Genomic DNA, 17,709 nt, shown 5'->3' with positions numbered 1-17,709 from the left:
CACTTTGCCAGAAACTCTCAATAACTTTTTAAATGTGATGTTTTCATTTTAAAAATTAGAACACTTCAGCTTCTGAGACTCCATCTTAAGAAAATACCCTACATATTAAAACAGAGATTTATAGACAGAGACGTTTCCAGCAATGCCATTTACAAGAGATGGAACATCCACAGATGCTTAGGTAGCCCATTAAGGCCTTGGCAAGGTTGGTTACTGTTACGCTGCACTGAAAACAATGGCCATATGACTGAACACAGCTCTCGCTATGTGCTGAGCACGTGCTGAGTGTTGCATGTGGTTTTACATTTTACTGGACATTTTGACCTTGGAGCATCCCCACCTAGGGCACCTCCAGTATCCATTTTACTGGATACTGGAGCTCAGTGAGGAAACTAAGGCTCAGCGAGGTCTGGCTGGTTATCTGGGTTGCAGACCTGGTAAGTAATAGTGCTGGGATTTAGATCAAGCTCTGTCTGAGCCCAGAGCCCAGGCTCTTAATCACTACATGGTTCAACTTCCCTTGAAGACCACAGAGTAAAACAGTAAAAGAAAAAAAATATCAGTTTGTGTAATAAATATTGATTGAAAAGAATCAGACACAAAATTGTATACACCATATAATCTCAATTACATAAAAAGATGGCTTTGCAGAGAAAAGACAGAAGAAACTAAGTCAAAATATTAATAAAGGGACTATGGGAGACTTCTTTTTATTCTTTTTTAATATGCAAATCTCCTTGAATGAGTATTACTATTATACATTTAGGTTATTAAAAAAACAGTTTGTGAGGTTTTTTCAAAATAGTTTGGATGGAAATAAATGTCTGGGGCCAGGCCCTGACCCCTGAGTGGGAGATTGTGCCACTGCTGGGCACGAAGAAGCCATGGGGCCTTCTGAGGCCAGGGGCCTTCTTACCCCAGGTGACAGAGGGAAATTAGCCCACAGGGTGAGGGTTCCTCAAACCCTTGGGTGCAGAACAATAACCTATTCCTGCCCTAGGTTCTGACATTAAATCTTTCCGCTTTCACAAGGATCATGACATACTGCTGACTCTGCTGAGAGTTCTGAGTCCCAGTTAGGCACTGGTGAATCCTGATATGCTCACTGCTTGGCCAGAAGGATCATCTTTCTACCACACAAGTCAGTGTGCCAAGGCTGATGAGGATGAGGGACGTATTTGCAACTGGGATGGTCACTGCTACTGGGGAGAGGAACAGTTTCCAATGGCTAAAGGGACAGGGGTCCTTCAAATCCCACCATGAACATACCTGAGAAAACACAGTTTACGTGGGGCCTGACAGCCGATGGGTGGGACCCTGGAGACACTGGGAGACTCAGTCCAGCCCTCAGCCTAGAGAAGCTCACCTCTGGGGAAGAAGCCCCAGCAGTCCAGAGCGCTCAGGGAATGAAGCTCGTCCAGGATGCTGCGGGGCCCTGGGGAAGGCTGTGGCTGAGCAGGTTAGGGTGATGATGATGATGGTAAGGCCATGTCAGTGGTGAGGAAAGCCCGAACACAGTGCCTGGGTATTCCTGCTTGCAGCAAACAACTGTTGTTTCCACCTACTTCTAGTAACAGCCCCTGGTTTTCCTTGGGGATGCAGGGTTGCAAAAGGGTGCATCCTTGGTGCCAAGAGGAGCACATGACCCAGGCTGGCCAGAGAACTGTGCATGCCCCAGGCTCCCATGCTGGTTTGGGGATGGTGTGGGGCTCTAGGACTTTGGTGGGGTTACTGGGAAAGAGGCACCCTACTCCACTGGACTTGTAGCTGGAAGACCATCTATGGAGAAGCCTGCCTGGGACAGTTGCCTGGAGGAGGGCAGGGCTGAGTCCTGGGATCAAGCACCCACCTCTGAACTTCTTCAGGCACATGGGTCAGGTGAGGTAAGGTTCTGTCACCTGCAACTGAGGCTTCAACTACCCCATTTCTCAGTCCCACCCAGCTTAAATAAAGGGTGGTGTTTATATAAAGGGTGTGTGGTGGAGATCATAGGAGTTTGCCCACTCACTCACTCATCCAACAGTGAGCAGTGAGCATGTGCAGGCCATAGACTAACACAGGTAAAGACCTTCCCCTGGAGCACCTCCCAGCCCAGTCATGGAATGAGCGTGGACCCACCTGGGATTCAGAGCTCTCTGTGCAGGGAGTGGAGAGGCCGATGTGGCACTGGAAGAGGTGCGCAGAGGAGGAGAACGTTGAGGACCTGCTCTGTTTGAGAAGGGCAGGGAGCCTTCCTGGAGGTGGCATCTGAGCTGAGGTCAGAGTACCCAGGGCAAGCGGCAGAATGAAGGAAAGCTACTGTGGGCTGCTACAGGGCTAGGGCTGGAGGGTGGCCTGCGGCCCAGAGGGACAGAAGGAGGGAAGGCAGAGAAGGCTGGCCGACTGTGAAGCGTGCCACATGCCATATTAAGAGGGCACTGTCATGGCAGTTTCTGAGTGTAGTGCCTGGTATGGATTTGTGCCCATGGAGGGGGTGGGCAGGAGGTAAGGGGCTAGTAAGCAACAGCCACAAGAAGTGAAGTGCTCACCAGACAGACAGGTGGTGGAAGATGGCACGTGAAGAGGCAGTGCCTTTACCAATCCCCAGACAGACACAAATCCTCACTACCAGACCTTAGCCTATGCCTGATCCATCGGACTGCTCAGGCACTAAATAAACACCAGGTCACAGGAGCCCCAGTTAGAGGTTGCTCACCAACCAGAGGCTCGCTGCTGCTGTAGGTCCCTGGCTAACTACCCGGCAGCAGTGAAACACTCTGGCCCAGGGCTAGGTCCTGTGCGGGCCATAGAGGCTCCCTGGATACAGGTTCTAGGAGTGGCCCTGGGTGCCTGAGCAATCCATTGGTTACCTGTAGCTCATCAAGTGCCATTTTAAACCCAGCTGGCTCTGTGGCCAGGTGAGAGAGCCCAGCTGGAGGAGGCAGGCAAGAGCAAGGTGGGCCCAACATCCACACAGTGGGTGCCAGGTTCTCTCACTCATCCCTGCCTGCCTGGCTCCACATCACACAGAACTCCACACTCCACTGGCTCCCAGTTCTCTTTCAGCGTAAAGTGCGGGGGCTCTGCAGTCAGACAAAATGGGGTAAAATCCTGGCTCCTCCTCCCTTTCTCAGCTGTGCGACCTCATGCAAGTCATTTTGCTTCTCAGGGCCTCATCTTGACGTTTGTACAGGGGAGATCAGTGAGATGCTGTTCAGGAAACACTCAGCCTTGGGACTGCTCTGTACATGGTTCCTATAGGTACAATTACAGGTGTTATTGTTATTATTACTCCCCCGCCTCCTCCTCAGACAGGAAGGAAGCCAGGAACAACTCAGAGGTTTCATGGAGGTGACATCTACAGCAGCAGAGGCTGGTGAGCACCGACCCTTGTTAGGCACAGCTCTAAGCACTGCCGTGAATACCTTGTTTACGTACAGTCAGGGGCCCCGCACCCTTCACCCTAACCTGTTTGTCCCAGGGAGGGCTGCTGCGCTGTGGTCACCAAAGGCAGTGTGGTCTGACTGTCAGACCTTGGGTGAATGACGACCCACTAATAGTGCCCACCTCAGAGGGAGCTGAAGGAACAAAACTGGATTTCTACACTGTAGTGGATTTCAGCAAAGCATGTCAGGTAGTCTGGCACATAGCAGGAGCTAAATGAACATCAGCAGCAACAGTGGTAGTAGTGGCAGAACATGCTGGAGTACCCTGTCCTGCCCCAGGCCCTCTGCAGCCCCAGTGCCTAGCCAGGAAGGGATTTTCCTCCCCTTCCTAGTGACTGTGATGACCAAGGCTCTCTGAACACATGGTAAGTGTTGTGGTGAATCCAAATCATGGGGGAATTTGGGGCAGGGAGTTTCCTGCTGCTGGCACATGTCTTTGAAGGCTTCAGGGTTTTACGCCCCTTGACCAGCTGCCATGGCAGTCCAGGGCATGGAGTATCAGACACAAGATCCACAGAGTTGCCCAAGCCAATATTATCCACAATAGAACATGGGCTGGCCTCTGATTTCTGGAACTTTCTCTCAGGTATCTTAAGATTGATGGTGGTTTGCTAAGTCAAGACTTTCTGGAGAGACAGTACTTACCCAATCACAAGTTCCACTTTCCACTGCCTAAAATGTTAGTTGTTTTATCAGTTTACTCTGCTGACTTTAGGTAGGATAACTGCATTTGGAAAAATACAAATTTTCCCTAAAACTACAAACTGGTAAATCTGCAAAGTTTTAGAGATTCCTAAGCAAAGAGAAATAATTCCCAAAGAAAAGTTGCATTCACTGTGTAAGGACCAGTAAAGATCCTGCACTTCTGGTCCACACCAGGCGGCTGGACAGAGCCTCCCTCCTCTTAAGGCTGCTGGGCCCAGAGCTCAGGGCCCCCCACCATCAAGCACACAGAGACCTCAGGATGGATGAGGTACTGTCCCCAGGCCCTGACCCCGGCAGGGCCACTCTGTCTTCTCTTTCCCCATGGCCCTGTAGGGCCCCTACCATGGGGCTGGGACTCTGGGGGCATGCCTAGGCCCTCCTTGTTGGCCAGAGGCTGCCCACGAGGCCTGAGGTGGAATCTATTCTGGACATCACCCTCCTCATTCTGCACCCCAACAGGCTCTGGGGTGCATCCTGCCCCTCTGCCCTCCTCCCCATGCACCCACTGCCCAGCCTCAGGCCTCGGCTTACCCTCTCCAACCAGCTGCCAGACAGAGCTTTCTGACTGTGTTCCTCCCTGCACACCAACTACCAATTCCTCCTGCCACTTGCTTAGACCAGTGGTTCTCAATTGGGGGATATTTTGGTCCCCAGGGGACATTTGGGAACATCTAGAGAAGTTTTTCATTGCTGCAACTTCGGCGAGGCTGTACCTAGTGAGAAGAAGCCAGGGATACCCACAAACACCCTGTAGGGCACAGGGCAGCAGCCACAGTAGAGGATGGTCCAGCCCTAGTGTCAGCAGTGTCGATGGGAACCTGTCTAGACAAAGGCCAGATACAAGCGTGGAGGCCAAGGCCTTTCGGGAGTAAGCTGCTCCTCCCCTCCTCCCCACCCATCCGAGGATGAGCCTCAGGGCTGGGGCCTCAGCTGGATTCCATGGAAGACTGTAGGGGCCTCAGCTGGATTCCATGTAAGACTTTGGGTGAGAAAACAAAGAATTCCATTGCTTTAAAAAAAAACAGCTCCAAAACCATCATTTTAAATACATCAAATGAGTTAATAACATGTACAACACTTAGAACAATGTCCTACTCATTATAACAAGCAATGAATATTAGTTTCTATTCCATATTCCCAGAATATGCCACTCTTTCCATCCTCTGTGTCCTCGCACACTCTGTTCCTTCTGTCCTAAACACCTTTCCTCCCTTTTCTTCCTGGGGAAATCTCCTTACCTTCAAGACAAGCTCAAGCCTCACTGCATCGGTGAAACTTCCCACCTTCACTCTGGAAGGGAGGAGTCACTCCATCCTCTTTCCCCAAAGCCCTGCAGGGCCCCTACTATAGTGCTTGCTCCTTTCTGTAATCATCTCCACCCAAATGGTGCCCCCTGGGATGGGCCTAGAGCCAGTCCTCTGTGCTCAAGTCTGATGCTGGTCACAGGGAGAGGGCAATGGCTGAAACATAGCTGGGCTGGGGAGAGAGGATGGGCAGTCAGGGAGGGGGAGAAAGAGCAGGCTTTGGGGGAAGTAGCAGCTCCTCTCCTCACTCCACAGGCCCTGGTTTAGCTCTGTGGGGATATAGGAAAGGGGTAGGATATCCCTAGATCCGGCTCCAGAGAGTCAGCTCTGCCTCACGGCTGCCAGACCGGGGCCTTTCCCATAACTTCCCAAGGGACCTGCTCGTGCCCCTCCTCCCAGGCCACAGAGGCATCCTGCATGGGGCACAGCTGCTGAGCTATGATACGGGTGGTGAGTGTGGGCCGCTGTACTCCCTCCACACAGTTATCTCTGGGCCTGGGCTCTGTTTTCATCACCTCATTGAACCTCCTAACAACCACCATTCACCAGTGGTCAAACCTAGCATTGCCTATGATGGGCAGACATCTGGATGGGACACACTAAGGCCCCGAAATCACCTCTGTAGAATTCCTTCCAAAAATGCACAGCCTTGAAGAAATACCAGACAGACCCAAAGAGTGCACTGGGAAACAACCGACCTGGCCTCTTCAAAAACATCAGTGTCGTAAAACTATCGGTGACAGCACTGAGCGCAGGTGCCACCTTTCACTGACTCCCCAATCATGGAAAACTTCCTAAGACACTATTGGGGCAGTTGGGGAATCTGAAAATGGACTGTATCACCTCTGTAGAATTCCCTCCAAAAATGCACAGCCTTGAAGAAATACCAGACAGACCCAAAGAGTGCACTGGGAAACAACCGACCTGGCCTCTTCAAAAACATCAGTGTCGTAAAACTATCGGTGACAGCACTGAGCGCAGGTGCCACCTTTCACTGACTCCCCAATCATGGAAAACTTCCTAAGACACTATTGGGGCAGTTGGGGAATCTGAAAATGGACTGTATCCTAGACAATGTGGCATCAATGTCACATTTCTCCAGTGGTAACTGTGTTGTGGTTCTGCAGGAGAATGTCCTTGTTCCTCGGAGACATGTGCTGAGGGTGCAGGCACAGCAGCAGCACCAGGAGGAACCCTCAGCCAGCTCAGTGCACACACACAAAGCAGACAAGATAATATGGAACAATTGTTGAAGCCAAGGGAGTAACACTGCTCAATAAGCTTTCCACTCTTCTGTATGTTTGAAGTTATTTAAAAAGTTGGGAGGGAAAGTCCTCAAAATAACCCATCTTACCGATGAGGAAACTGGGATTCAGAAAGGGTAGCATTCTAGCCAGGATTCCAACACAGGTCTGGCTGCCTCCGAAGCTCCTGTTCTTTGAAGGTGGGCCGAAAATGCCAAGTGTGCAAAATACCAGCCCTGCCAATGTCTCTCAGTAAAAGTTAATTTGGTCCTGGCAGGGGCTACTTTCCAGGCAGCTGGCTGGTGGTGCTAATGAAATCCCAAGGACAGGTTATTGGGGTTGCCCCAGAATCTGCTCCAAACAGAGCCTCTAGTTGCAGCTGGGTGGTTGGACAGAATACATTTTAAATAAGAAAACCAGCTTCATTTCAAACCCCAGAGGTACACACAGCCTCACAGCCCATTGTCTGAGGGCCTGTTATTTATGGGAACATAACAATACCCACAACCTCAGGGCTCATCGTGTCCCGTCCCTTTGGCACCAGGATGTGTTTTCACTTTTGCTCTATGCTGAGTTTCCAGAAGCTTCCCAGCTAAGTGGAACCATGGGTGATGTCCACTTCTATCGGGGACTCCAGGTCTAGGGGCCAGTCATCTAGCTCCTCTGAGCCTCACAGTACCTTTGGGAGAAACAGGGTGATGGCTTCCTCTTGAAGGCTGCAGCAGGAGGAAGAGGCAGCACATTAAGGTCCTAGTGCCAACACAGAGACCACACACTGTGACCCAACTGAGAATGGGAAGATTTCATGTAAAAATACAGATATCCAGGCTTTCTTGAAAAACTAGAAGTGCTAATGCCACCGTGGCGATAGCCCAGCAATACAGGCATGGAGCTGAGCAGGCCCAGCCCCTTGGGTTTTCAGGCCTGGACTCCGGCATGTGTCAGGCTCACATGGTGCGGGGAGATGAGGGAAGGGGCTGGCAGCCCACTCCCAGAGCCTGCAACATGCTGGACATCCTTGCACACTGGTTTACTCCTCACAGTCCTTCAAGACAGGATTGTTACCCCCATTTTATCAGATGAAAACCGAGGGCTCCAAAGGCCCTTTGGAAGGATTAGCAACAGTGAGAAAGCTTCCGGGAAAGTGGCCCTGACCAGCAAGGCTCTCGGCTGAGCTACCACATCCAGGGAGTGATTTTAACATGCGCAGCTGTCATTGTTGTTTTATTGTTTTTTAAAACTCCTCTTTCTTAAAACAACACAGAAAACTTCATTTCTTGTTTGTGTTGTGGACTGTACTTCTTTTTTTTTGTTCTGTTTTTTTGTTTTTTTTGGAGATGGAATCTCGCTCTGTCACCCAGGCTGGAGTGCAGTGGCGCAATCTGCTCACTGCAACCTCCATCTCCTGGGTTCAAGCGATTCTTCTGCCTCAGTCTCCTGAGTAGCTGGGACTACAGGCATGTAACCACCATGCCCAGCTAATTTTTAAATTTTTATTAGAGATGGGGTTTTGCCAGTCTGGTCTGCAACTCCTGACCTCAGGTGATCCGCTTGCCTCAGCCTCCCCAAGTGCAGGGATTACAGGTGTGAGGCACTGCACCTGGCCTGTGGACTGTACTTCTGTGCCAAATGCAACCGCCATCTGCTGTGACCAACTGTAGCTGGAGACAGGACATGCTCCAGCTGATCTTGCGCAAGGGGCTATACCCAGGATCTAGGCTGTGGCAGCACCATCCTGGCCCGGCCCAAGGGCATCAGGCTATGTGACTGGCTCCGTGGAAGTCCTGAGGCACAGCTCTCCCAGTGGGTGGTGGGAGGAAGAACCATTAGGCAAGTGATTGCAGGAGGCAGCCTTTCAGCAGAGCCCTAGCCTGAGCTGGAGTCAGCATGTGTCACCAGTGCAGAGCTGCTTGGCATTCCAGATGAAATGGGTGACAGGAAAAGGAAGTTTTATTATAGAGCTGGTTTCTTTAGAGGCCTGATGGAGCCAGTGATATGGCCAGGCAGGCAATGGGGCCACGGCACCAACTGTGGTGCTTCACTCATTTCTGGGTCTGGTTTCAAGGCTGTCTCCCTCCCTGTAAGGTGGGAAGGGGGCATAAGTCCGTAATTGGCAGCCTAAGGACGGGTGCATTAATGTTGCAGTCTCATGGCATCCCTGAGGTAGGCCTTGTGGAAACAAGATGTGGCTCTTGCTTATAGGCACAGGGGTCCACACAGCAGGTGGCTGGTTCAATGTGGAGGTGATACTCAGGGCCAGCAGGAATAGCCTGAGCAGCACCGCTGTGGCACCCTCACCTCCAGGGGCACTGAGACTCTAACTCGTTCTCAGACTCCAGTGCAATGCCACTTCTGAGGGAAGCCTTCCCAAGCCCAGACTTGGTTGGGGTCCTACTGTCAGATCTCATGACATTGTGCACCTTCCGTGCACAGCATGCATGTGGCTGCTAATACACAAATGCTCAGGAGAGTCTGCCAGTGCCAGTGTCCTAACTGTTACAGGCTGAACTGTGTCCCTTTAAATTCATACACTGGAATCCTAACCCCCAGACCTTAGAATGGGACTGTATCTGGAGGCAGGGCTTTTAAAGGTGTAATTAAGATGAAATGAAATCTTTAGGTTGGGTTCTAAACCAATCTGACTGATGTCCTCCAAAATACAGATTAGGATACAGACAAGCACAGAGGGACAGCCATGTGAGGACATAGGGAGAAGGCAGCCACCTGCAAGCCAAGAGAGAAGCTGCAGGAGAAACCCACCCTGTAGACACTTTGATCTTGGACTTCCAGGCTCCAGAACTGACAGGAAATGAATGCCTATTGTTTAAGCCACCCTGTCTGTGGTATTCTGTTATGACAGCCCAAGTTGACTAGTACACCAACCCAACAGCCCCATGAGTACAGGGGTCACGTGGGCTGTGGCTCACTGTGGTCTTTCTAGAACCCAACACAAGGATGACACATAACAGGGGCTCAAAAGCACACTGTTGAACAGAGGAGTGATCAGCTGTGAATTCCCAGGGTGCAGGGACTGTGTCTTGTTTGAGCCATGTGCCCAGAACCTAACACTACGTCTGATACCAGGAAAACACTTGCCACACACAAGAGTCGGTGCTTGGTAAAGAAGAGTTAGCTAAAGTCAGGGTGACTGTGCGAGGCCAGAGCCCTCCTGTCTCTGACCTTGAAAATCAGGACCCCAGCTTCTCCTCCTCCTCTGTGCCCTCAGGCTGGCTGCCAGGGCACTGGGGTTGGTCTGATTTCCTTCTCTGCAGAACTGGGGTGATGACAGCCTGGCTTCCCTGGGCTGCTGGCAGGATTGAGTAGTCAGACTACACAAGGGTGTGCTGCCTGGCACAGGGCATGGGCTCAGGGGCAGCAGCTGGTTGTACTGCTGACATTGTCTCAGCCTCAGGCCCTGCCTGCTACCTCCTGGATGGCTATAGGCCCTCATGCTACAAGTCACCCAGGCTAATTCCATTCCTTCTGGTTGCCAGCCCATATGGACCAATGCCCCTGGCCATTTCTTAGAACCAGAGTTTCTATCCCTAGAGTTACTTCTGGGACCTCACCAACACACTGGTCCCCCAAAACCACTGAAGGGGTGTGTCCCCAACTCCTGCAGGCCCGGCCCAGTCCATACTAAATTACCCATATTTCTAGCAAATAGAGCTTCTGGGGCTTAGGCCCTGACAAATCTGCCACCTCGTGAACCTGGGTCTGAGAGTCCCTGACGATCTGTTGCCTGGTCAGCAGAGAGGTGCGTCAGCTTCTGGGCTGAGCTGAAGCACTTGCTGCTCTGCTCTGTACTGGTCCCGGGAGAGACGTTGGCCATCCACCGGCTCAGGCAAAGCGGGGTATCTGGGGGATGCCTCTACAATTTGGCTTCTGTTTTCAATCAGGAGGGAAAGGTGTAATTCTTGTTTTTGACCAAATGTAAAGTGCTTTCCAGGGTCAATAAATTGGAGGGGTCCTGGTGGCGCAGCCAATCCCTGCTTGAAAGGTGGCTGGTTAATCTCCCGTGAAGCAGCCTGGCGTGAATGCAGCACTTGCGCTCCTACAGGCATCGTTCCCCAGTGCTCTGTGGTGGGGCAGCGCATGGGTGGGAGGATAATGTGGGGCCCTCAGTGGATATGTGAGCTACCCCACCAAGAGGAAGGGCCGGCAGGTGAGGGGTGGGTGCACACAGCACAATTCCAGCCACCACTTAGGGAGCCTCTGCCACAAGTCAGATACTATAGGCAGTCCTCTCCAGGGATTCTATGATTAAATTTTCAGCCTTCCTGGAAATCAGAATGACTAGCTCTGGGTTAGCACTGAAGAAGCTGAAGGGCAGAATGGAAAGTGGCTGGTCCCAATCAGAAGGGAGCCTAGGATGCCCCAGGAGACCCTCCAGGTAACTGGCCCAGAGGCCCCTGCAACCCTGGCCTCGTCTGGCCCGTCCCCTCTCCTAAACCAGAGAGTGGTTCGCAGGAGTGCTGTCCCACTGGGTATTGGCCCAGAGAGCTCTCCATCACTCAGGGAGCCCCCTCCCCACCCAGGCTGTTTTACCTCTGACCCCCTCCAGTACCTAGACAGGTCTGTACACGGAGGGCTCAATACACTGTGATGAGGGACAGAGGAGGATGGGATAGGATACCATGCTGAGCCCTGAGACACCTGATTCAGCATAGGGGACACAGGCTACCAGCTGGAACCCCAGAGTCCTGGGAGAGGGCTGCAGGGCTAAGAGAGCAGGGCCAGCTGGCAGGGCTGGCACTGCCCTCAACAGCAGGTATGCTGTGCCCACTTACTCCTGCTGACCCCTCTGCTTGATCTCCCTGGGGGAGACAGAGAACTCTTGGTCCATTCACTTACCAATAGTGTAGCTGTGAGCAAAGGGCCTGTTTCCTCACCTGTGAGATGGGGCCACGCTGCCATGCAGGCTGTGGAGGGCTAGACTAAATGGCAGCTCTGGGCCAGGGTTTGGGAGGTACTCCTGGCCTTCCCAGCCCCTGCTTCCTGCCAGTACACGCCCCCAACAGTGCTGCAGGGCCTGGGGGTCAGGTGCACTCCACAGAAGAGGCACTTGAGCACTGACAGAGTCAGCAGGAGATGAATGAGGCTGGAAGAGGCCCTGGAGGGGCAGCCTGAGAATTCACATGCCCACTATAGGTGAAGGAACTGGAGCTCAGTGCAGGTATCAGGGCCAGGTTCCCGACTCCCCATATTATGGCCTTTCCACTGTCCTGGCCTTTTCCTGATCCTGGTCATGAGGCTGGACCGACCACTGGCCACAGGGTTCTAGTGAATATCACACATCTGATTCTAGCTCTCTATATAGCCTTCTGCTCACTGCTCGCCCTTCTGCTCAGAAGGCTACTCTTCCAGGAAGCTTGCTCTGGCTCTCCCCTCAGGATGGTCACTTTCCCCCATTCTCGGCCACATGTTCCAGTGGCCACTTGCCATGCTCACTGCGAATGGTTGCTCATGTCTCTGCCTCTCCCACAGGGAAAGCACCTTGGGACAGGACTCTGAGAAGGATCTCAGTATCCCCAGCCTGAGCCCTAAGTCTCAACTAGGTTTGCCGAGCTAAATCGACTGGCAAACCCTAGATTGATTAATTTATTTACTTTTTTATAGGGATGGGGTCTCGCTTTGCTGCCCAGGCTGGTCTTAAACTCCTGGCTTCAAGCAGTTCTCTTGCCTTGGCCTCCCAGAGTGCTGAGATTACAGAGGTGAGCCACTGTGCCTGGCCCCCTTGTTTTAAAGACCAGGAAACTCGAGCCCTCCCCCAAGCTCTGTTCCTAGGCAGCAGCTTTTGAGGGAGTCTGATGAGATTGGTATCTGCCCGCATTGCTGAGGTTCTGGGGAAGCCTGTGGCACATAAAGCACCAGGCTGTTTGGCCTCCACTGTGAGGCTGCAGAAAACAGAGCTGAGTGGCCCTCATGAGCCTGGGTACATTCATTTGTTCACTCCAGTCCAGTCTATTCCACCAAACTCCTTCATTTATTCATTCATGCAAGCAACACTTCCTATCCCATGTAAATCCATCCCCTTCTGCATGGCACACTGATGGGCATAATTCAGAGTCATAGCCCCTGCGGCCCTGGGGGTGGGTACAGGTGCAGCGCTGGAGGCAGGATGGCCCAGGAGCCCTCCTCAGGACCCCCTTCAGAGGTGAGCAGCAGTGGCTTTCCTGACTTCCTCTCCCCAGGGGCCACACAGTAGTCATTTCAGGCCCTCTGTCCAAGGGCCCACTGAGCTGAATGACCAACCCTTCCCTTCTCCCACACACCCTGAGGAAGGGAGCTGCACTTCAGTGCCTCACCCCTAGCCTTGCCTATAAGGCACCATGGTGTGGGGAGTCTCGAGCAGAGTAGTTCAGAGTGAGGTGCTCTGGGGTTGAATCTCATTGCGGATGTTTGCTACCTTTGCCCAAGTGTCTGCTTTGTTCTGGCTTTCTTGCGCTGAGTGCCCACCTCTGTGGCTCCACACCTCACTGGGCACAGACTATCCTCACCCTGGCACGCAGCAGAGCGGTTTGAAACGGTCTGCTTGTGCAGTGAAACGCGGCGCTTGTTGCAATGGGAACACCAGCAACTGCACTGCCCATCCTGCCAGCCCCAGTCTCCTTAGCTGTATCATGGGCAGCCTGACTGCCATGTAGACGTCATAGCCCACATTTTGGAGGCTTACTGTTTCTCCTCCTCCTGAGTGCTAGTTCCCCTGATAATCAGTAAACAGAAGCTCCTTCTGGGGTCTTACCTGTAAGCACAGTTCTACAAATTTTTTTTCTTTTTCTCATCTGGAGTACATTAATTTGTGATTAGTAATAATCAAAAGGTTATTAAAGATCACCGAAAGTAAGATCTCTATTTTAGGGTTTGAATGAGAATTCCAGCTACTCACAAGACCAAGTGCCTGAGATGTGAGCACACTTTTGAGCTCCTGGCACATGGGCAGCACCCACTGCTAGGATGAGGCCATGGCTGTGGCCTTGAGTGGGCTATGTTCTCAATCATGGCTCTCTGGCTAGTATGAGGTAAGCACTTGCAGCTCTGTTCCATGGTCAGTGGTTACCTGGTGAGAATCAGTGACACACGTGCACGCGAGTGGTAATAGGGGCCTGGGGCTTTCCAGTAACAAGGCTTTAAGCTCCACGTGCCCCCAATGCTAAAGCAGACACACACATAAACTTTCCCAAATCAGCTGGTTCAGGAGCACCCTGTGGGAGAGGGGCCACCTATCATGAATTTGGGCCATTCACAAAGCTTGCCACATCTTGGCAGGTACACAAAACAACAGCCCCGGGAGATTTTAGATTTACAGAGCATTGTTTTAGGAGATAAGATCATGGGCACATGGGTACCCTTTTCTGTCCTGGAGTAAATGCCCAGTGACTCAGAGCTGTCATTAGGAACAAGTCTATTCAGCTTCTCACATGATTCTTCTCTAGTTGGGAGTCATCGAGGTGTTCTTTTCTCCCTGCAAAGTGGGAACAGGAGGGGCTGTGGAAGCTGCTGTCCCACCCCCCATCCAGCCTGCCTCTGTGAGTGAGTGCTGATGCCTGGCACACTGAGGCAGAGGGGAAGGTGGCAATGATGGGACAGATGGCTTGCCAAGATGAGCTTTGGGAGTGCAGCCTCCCAGGCACAGTGCTTCTCCAAGCACCACATGGGCCTCCCAGCTCCAAACTCTTTGAAGACATGGCTGCTCTCTAGGGGCATGAACAGAGCTGATGGAGAGGGGCGGGGTGACACAGACAGACCGTGGGCAAAGCCCTCAGGCTCTCCGCTACCCAGTTCCCACCTGTGAGATAGAGATAACAAGACCCACTCCACCCTGCGACCCTTGGGATTTACAAGTGATGCTATGACATGGACAGGAACCTCCTCCATGTCCAGCTCCTTCCTCCAACTGTTCTCTCTCCACCAGCACAACTCCCCAGTAGGCTCCTACTGGCAGCTTGCCAGGCCTTCTATCCTCCCAGGAAGTACAATTCTGCAAATGGCAAGGTCTTTGAAGGAAGATGTTTCGTAAATATGGGGCTTTCCAACCTTGAGATCCCCCAAGACTCTCTGGGAAGGCTCCTCGGGTATCAGGAAGGATGGGGCCGTTCCCCTGCCCTCTGATTTCCCATAGTACATTCTGGGAGTCAACAGCCCTAGCGTCAGGACCCTTATCTCTGAGGCAAGAGTCTGTGGCTCCTTAAAACATACTGTTTGCATATTATGGTTCGGCTTCACCTCGTGAACCTGAGGGCCAAGTGTCCTTTCTAAAATTCAAACAGGAGTTATGAGTCGTTAGGGGTCAAACCAGGCCAAAGGCATGCTTTGCTTAGTACAGACAGTTGTAGTTTTTAATCAGGAGATATTACATAAAAATAAAATTAGATAAAATGAGACCCCAGGCCTACATTCCCATGTAGTGAAGAGTTGGCAGGACCCACACAGCAGCTCTCCAGGTCACTACAGTCCCCACCACTCCCTATCACTTGCCACCTGGCCTCTTCAACACCTGCTTGGCCTTGCTGGCATCTGACCTTGCAGCCCAAGGTGAGAGGCTGATGGAAGGAAACTCAGGGGACTCTTCATTCCGCCTTTCCCAGCCTGGATGCCCTGTAGAGCCGGCAGTGAGGCCCATGAGGTGCATCTGAACCCAGCCCTGTCCATGAACTGCAGGCCGGGAGCCTTACCTTGCCTGGCACCAAAACCCGGGCTTCCCCACCCTGCATGTCCAGGCTACAGCTAGCAATGCACTCTCTCTCCCTTCACCTGGCACTGGATGGCTCAGGCTTCCTGAATATTCTTTCACAATTAAGGCACTTCAAAAAGGTTAAAAGAGAGGAATCAGCAGGGAGTGGGGGTGGGAGGGATGGAAGGTGGTGGGTGGGATGGAGGAATCTGACCAGTGATATTTAATAAAAAGCTTACAAGTCACAAACAGGAAGCAGGCAGACTAAAACGTCAACATTGACCCGATGAAGGAATGTGAACTATAGTGGACTGAGGCAGTGTCCCTACACCCCTCCTCCCTCCATTCCCACCCCAGCATCCCAAGAGGCTCCATCCACTCCCACCCCAGCACCCCAAACAAGACTCCTCTTGGTTCTTGCCTGCCCTGGGAATACCCCAGCTCTTAGTTTGCCTTGGGCTACAGGAAGAGAGCTTAGGGGAGGTCAGCGTGATCCTAGCAGTCCCCAAAGGAGGAGACCATGAGCTCTTCCCTCCGCCTGGTCCAGCAGGGCCCCAGAGCTGTTTAGGGGAAGGATGAGTGCTCTGCAGTATGGCCCCCGACCCAGCTGAAGGAATCCCAGGATCCTTCCCTCCCAGAAAGCTCACAATAGCCGGGGCAGGCACGAGGCCTTCGGGGACTGAGGTCTGGATGCTGGCCTGTCTGGCTCATGCCCTCTGCATGCTCCCTGGAGTCCAGAGAGGGGTCCCGTGGGCTCCAGTCTCTGAGGACAACCCACAGCCAAACTGAAGGGATGCACAAAGACTCCTGTTTGGCTGAGGTGAGGACGCACAGCCACTATGGAGCAGTGGGGAGGACAGGACAGAATTTTAGAGCTTCACTGCTTGAGGCCTCCCATGGCTGGGTACCTCTGCCTCCCCTGCCCCAGCCCCACCTTGACAGAGGTCTTAGGGGCTGCAAACAGGGAGTAAAGTGCCCTGGAGAAGCACAGCCTCTGTGACCACTGCCCTCGCTCATGAGAAGGCAGATGTTATCTTTGGGCAGTGGAAGGATTTTGGAAGGAAAGGGTCCCCTGGCAAGGCTGTCAGGAGAGGCAAAGGTGATCATGCCACCTGTGAGCACCGAGGCAGCTCAGGTCTCTGTTTTCCAGTGGGAGCCACGGCACCACCTTCTCTCTAGGAGATTTGACACAAAATGCCATAAACCAACCTTGGTTGCTCCCCTGATCCAAACCTCCCCATGGCTTTCCATCCTCACAGGATCAACCTTGAGCCCTGGAGTTATGTAGAGGACAGTAACATGTCAATATAAAATCAGAAGTGGGTAAAGGTGTTCCCTGTAAAATTCTTCAACTTTGCTGTATGTATGAAAATTTTCGTAAGCTTTACTGTATTATGAAATACAACAGAATTGTACTGGGTCAGTTGTATCTGATACAATTGTATAGGGGATAAAGGATAGTGGGGAGCTGGGGGTGGTGGCACACAACTGAGTCCCAGCTATTCAGGAGGCTGAAGCAGGAGGATGGTTTGAGACTGGGAGGTCAAGGCTTTAGTGAGCCTTGATTGCATCACTGCATTCTATTCCAGAGACAGAGTGAGACTGTCTCTAAAAAAAGGTAGTGGCTCATGGCGCATTCGTAGGAACACAGGCCTCAGTCCTTCCCATGGCCCCCGGTGCACAGTATGAGCCCTGGCCTGTGTCCTGCACACCTCTCTGCTCAGTGCACTTCTGCCAAACAACTGACGTGCAAATGCACTTGGAGCTCACTGTCACCCCAGGGCCTTTGCCTTCACTTCCCCCTTGCTGTGGCATGCTCTCCCTGACTACCCATGTGGCTCCTCCCCTCCCTCTGTCCTTCCCTGATCACCCTATCCAAAGCAGCATGCTCAGCAATTCCATCCTGTCCCTGCTTTATTTTTCTACGCGGTGCCTACTGCCATCTGACAGGGATTTCTTTAATATGTTTATTGTTTGTACCTTCCTACAACCGTAAGCTCCATATCCCCAGCACCAAGCACAATGCCTGCGACACAGAAGAACACAATGCATTGTAGGCTGAATAAATGCACAAGTGATTGAAGGATGAGTTCACTGACAAAATCCAAGGGCTCTCCAGCAGCAAACACACACACTCTGACCCAGCCCATGGACAGGCCCCAGCACAAACTCAGTGGGCAGTGCTGAGTCTGGGGGTCTGTGCTGGGCAAAGGAGGGTGACAATTCACATCCCTGGAAACCCTACCGGGTGCCAGGATGGTATGCCAGGCCCCCAGCAGTCTCCCTCAACTGCTCTCCTCCAAACTGCCTGTAGGCTCAATCTTATTCCTGCCTCCACAGAGAAACTGAGAAGCAGG

The 17,709-nt window shown here is 52.3% G+C and overlaps 1 protein-coding gene across 2 annotated transcripts in view; it reads right to left on the bottom strand.

Annotated features, from left to right (window-relative positions):
- The window catches only part of EEFSEC (eukaryotic elongation factor, selenocysteine-tRNA specific), a 256,464-nt gene that overhangs the window by 30,683 nt on the left and 208,072 nt on the right, over window positions 1-17,709 (bottom strand). The window lies entirely within an intron of this gene.

The sequence above is a fragment of the Rhinopithecus roxellana genome, chromosome 1, assembly GCF_007565055.1.
Source record: "Rhinopithecus roxellana isolate Shanxi Qingling chromosome 1, ASM756505v1, whole genome shotgun sequence".
Classification (NCBI taxonomy): Eukaryota; Metazoa; Chordata; class Mammalia; order Primates; family Cercopithecidae; genus Rhinopithecus; species Rhinopithecus roxellana.
The sequence above is the reverse complement of the archived record's forward strand: the minus strand, read 5'-3'. Positions and strand labels throughout refer to the sequence as shown.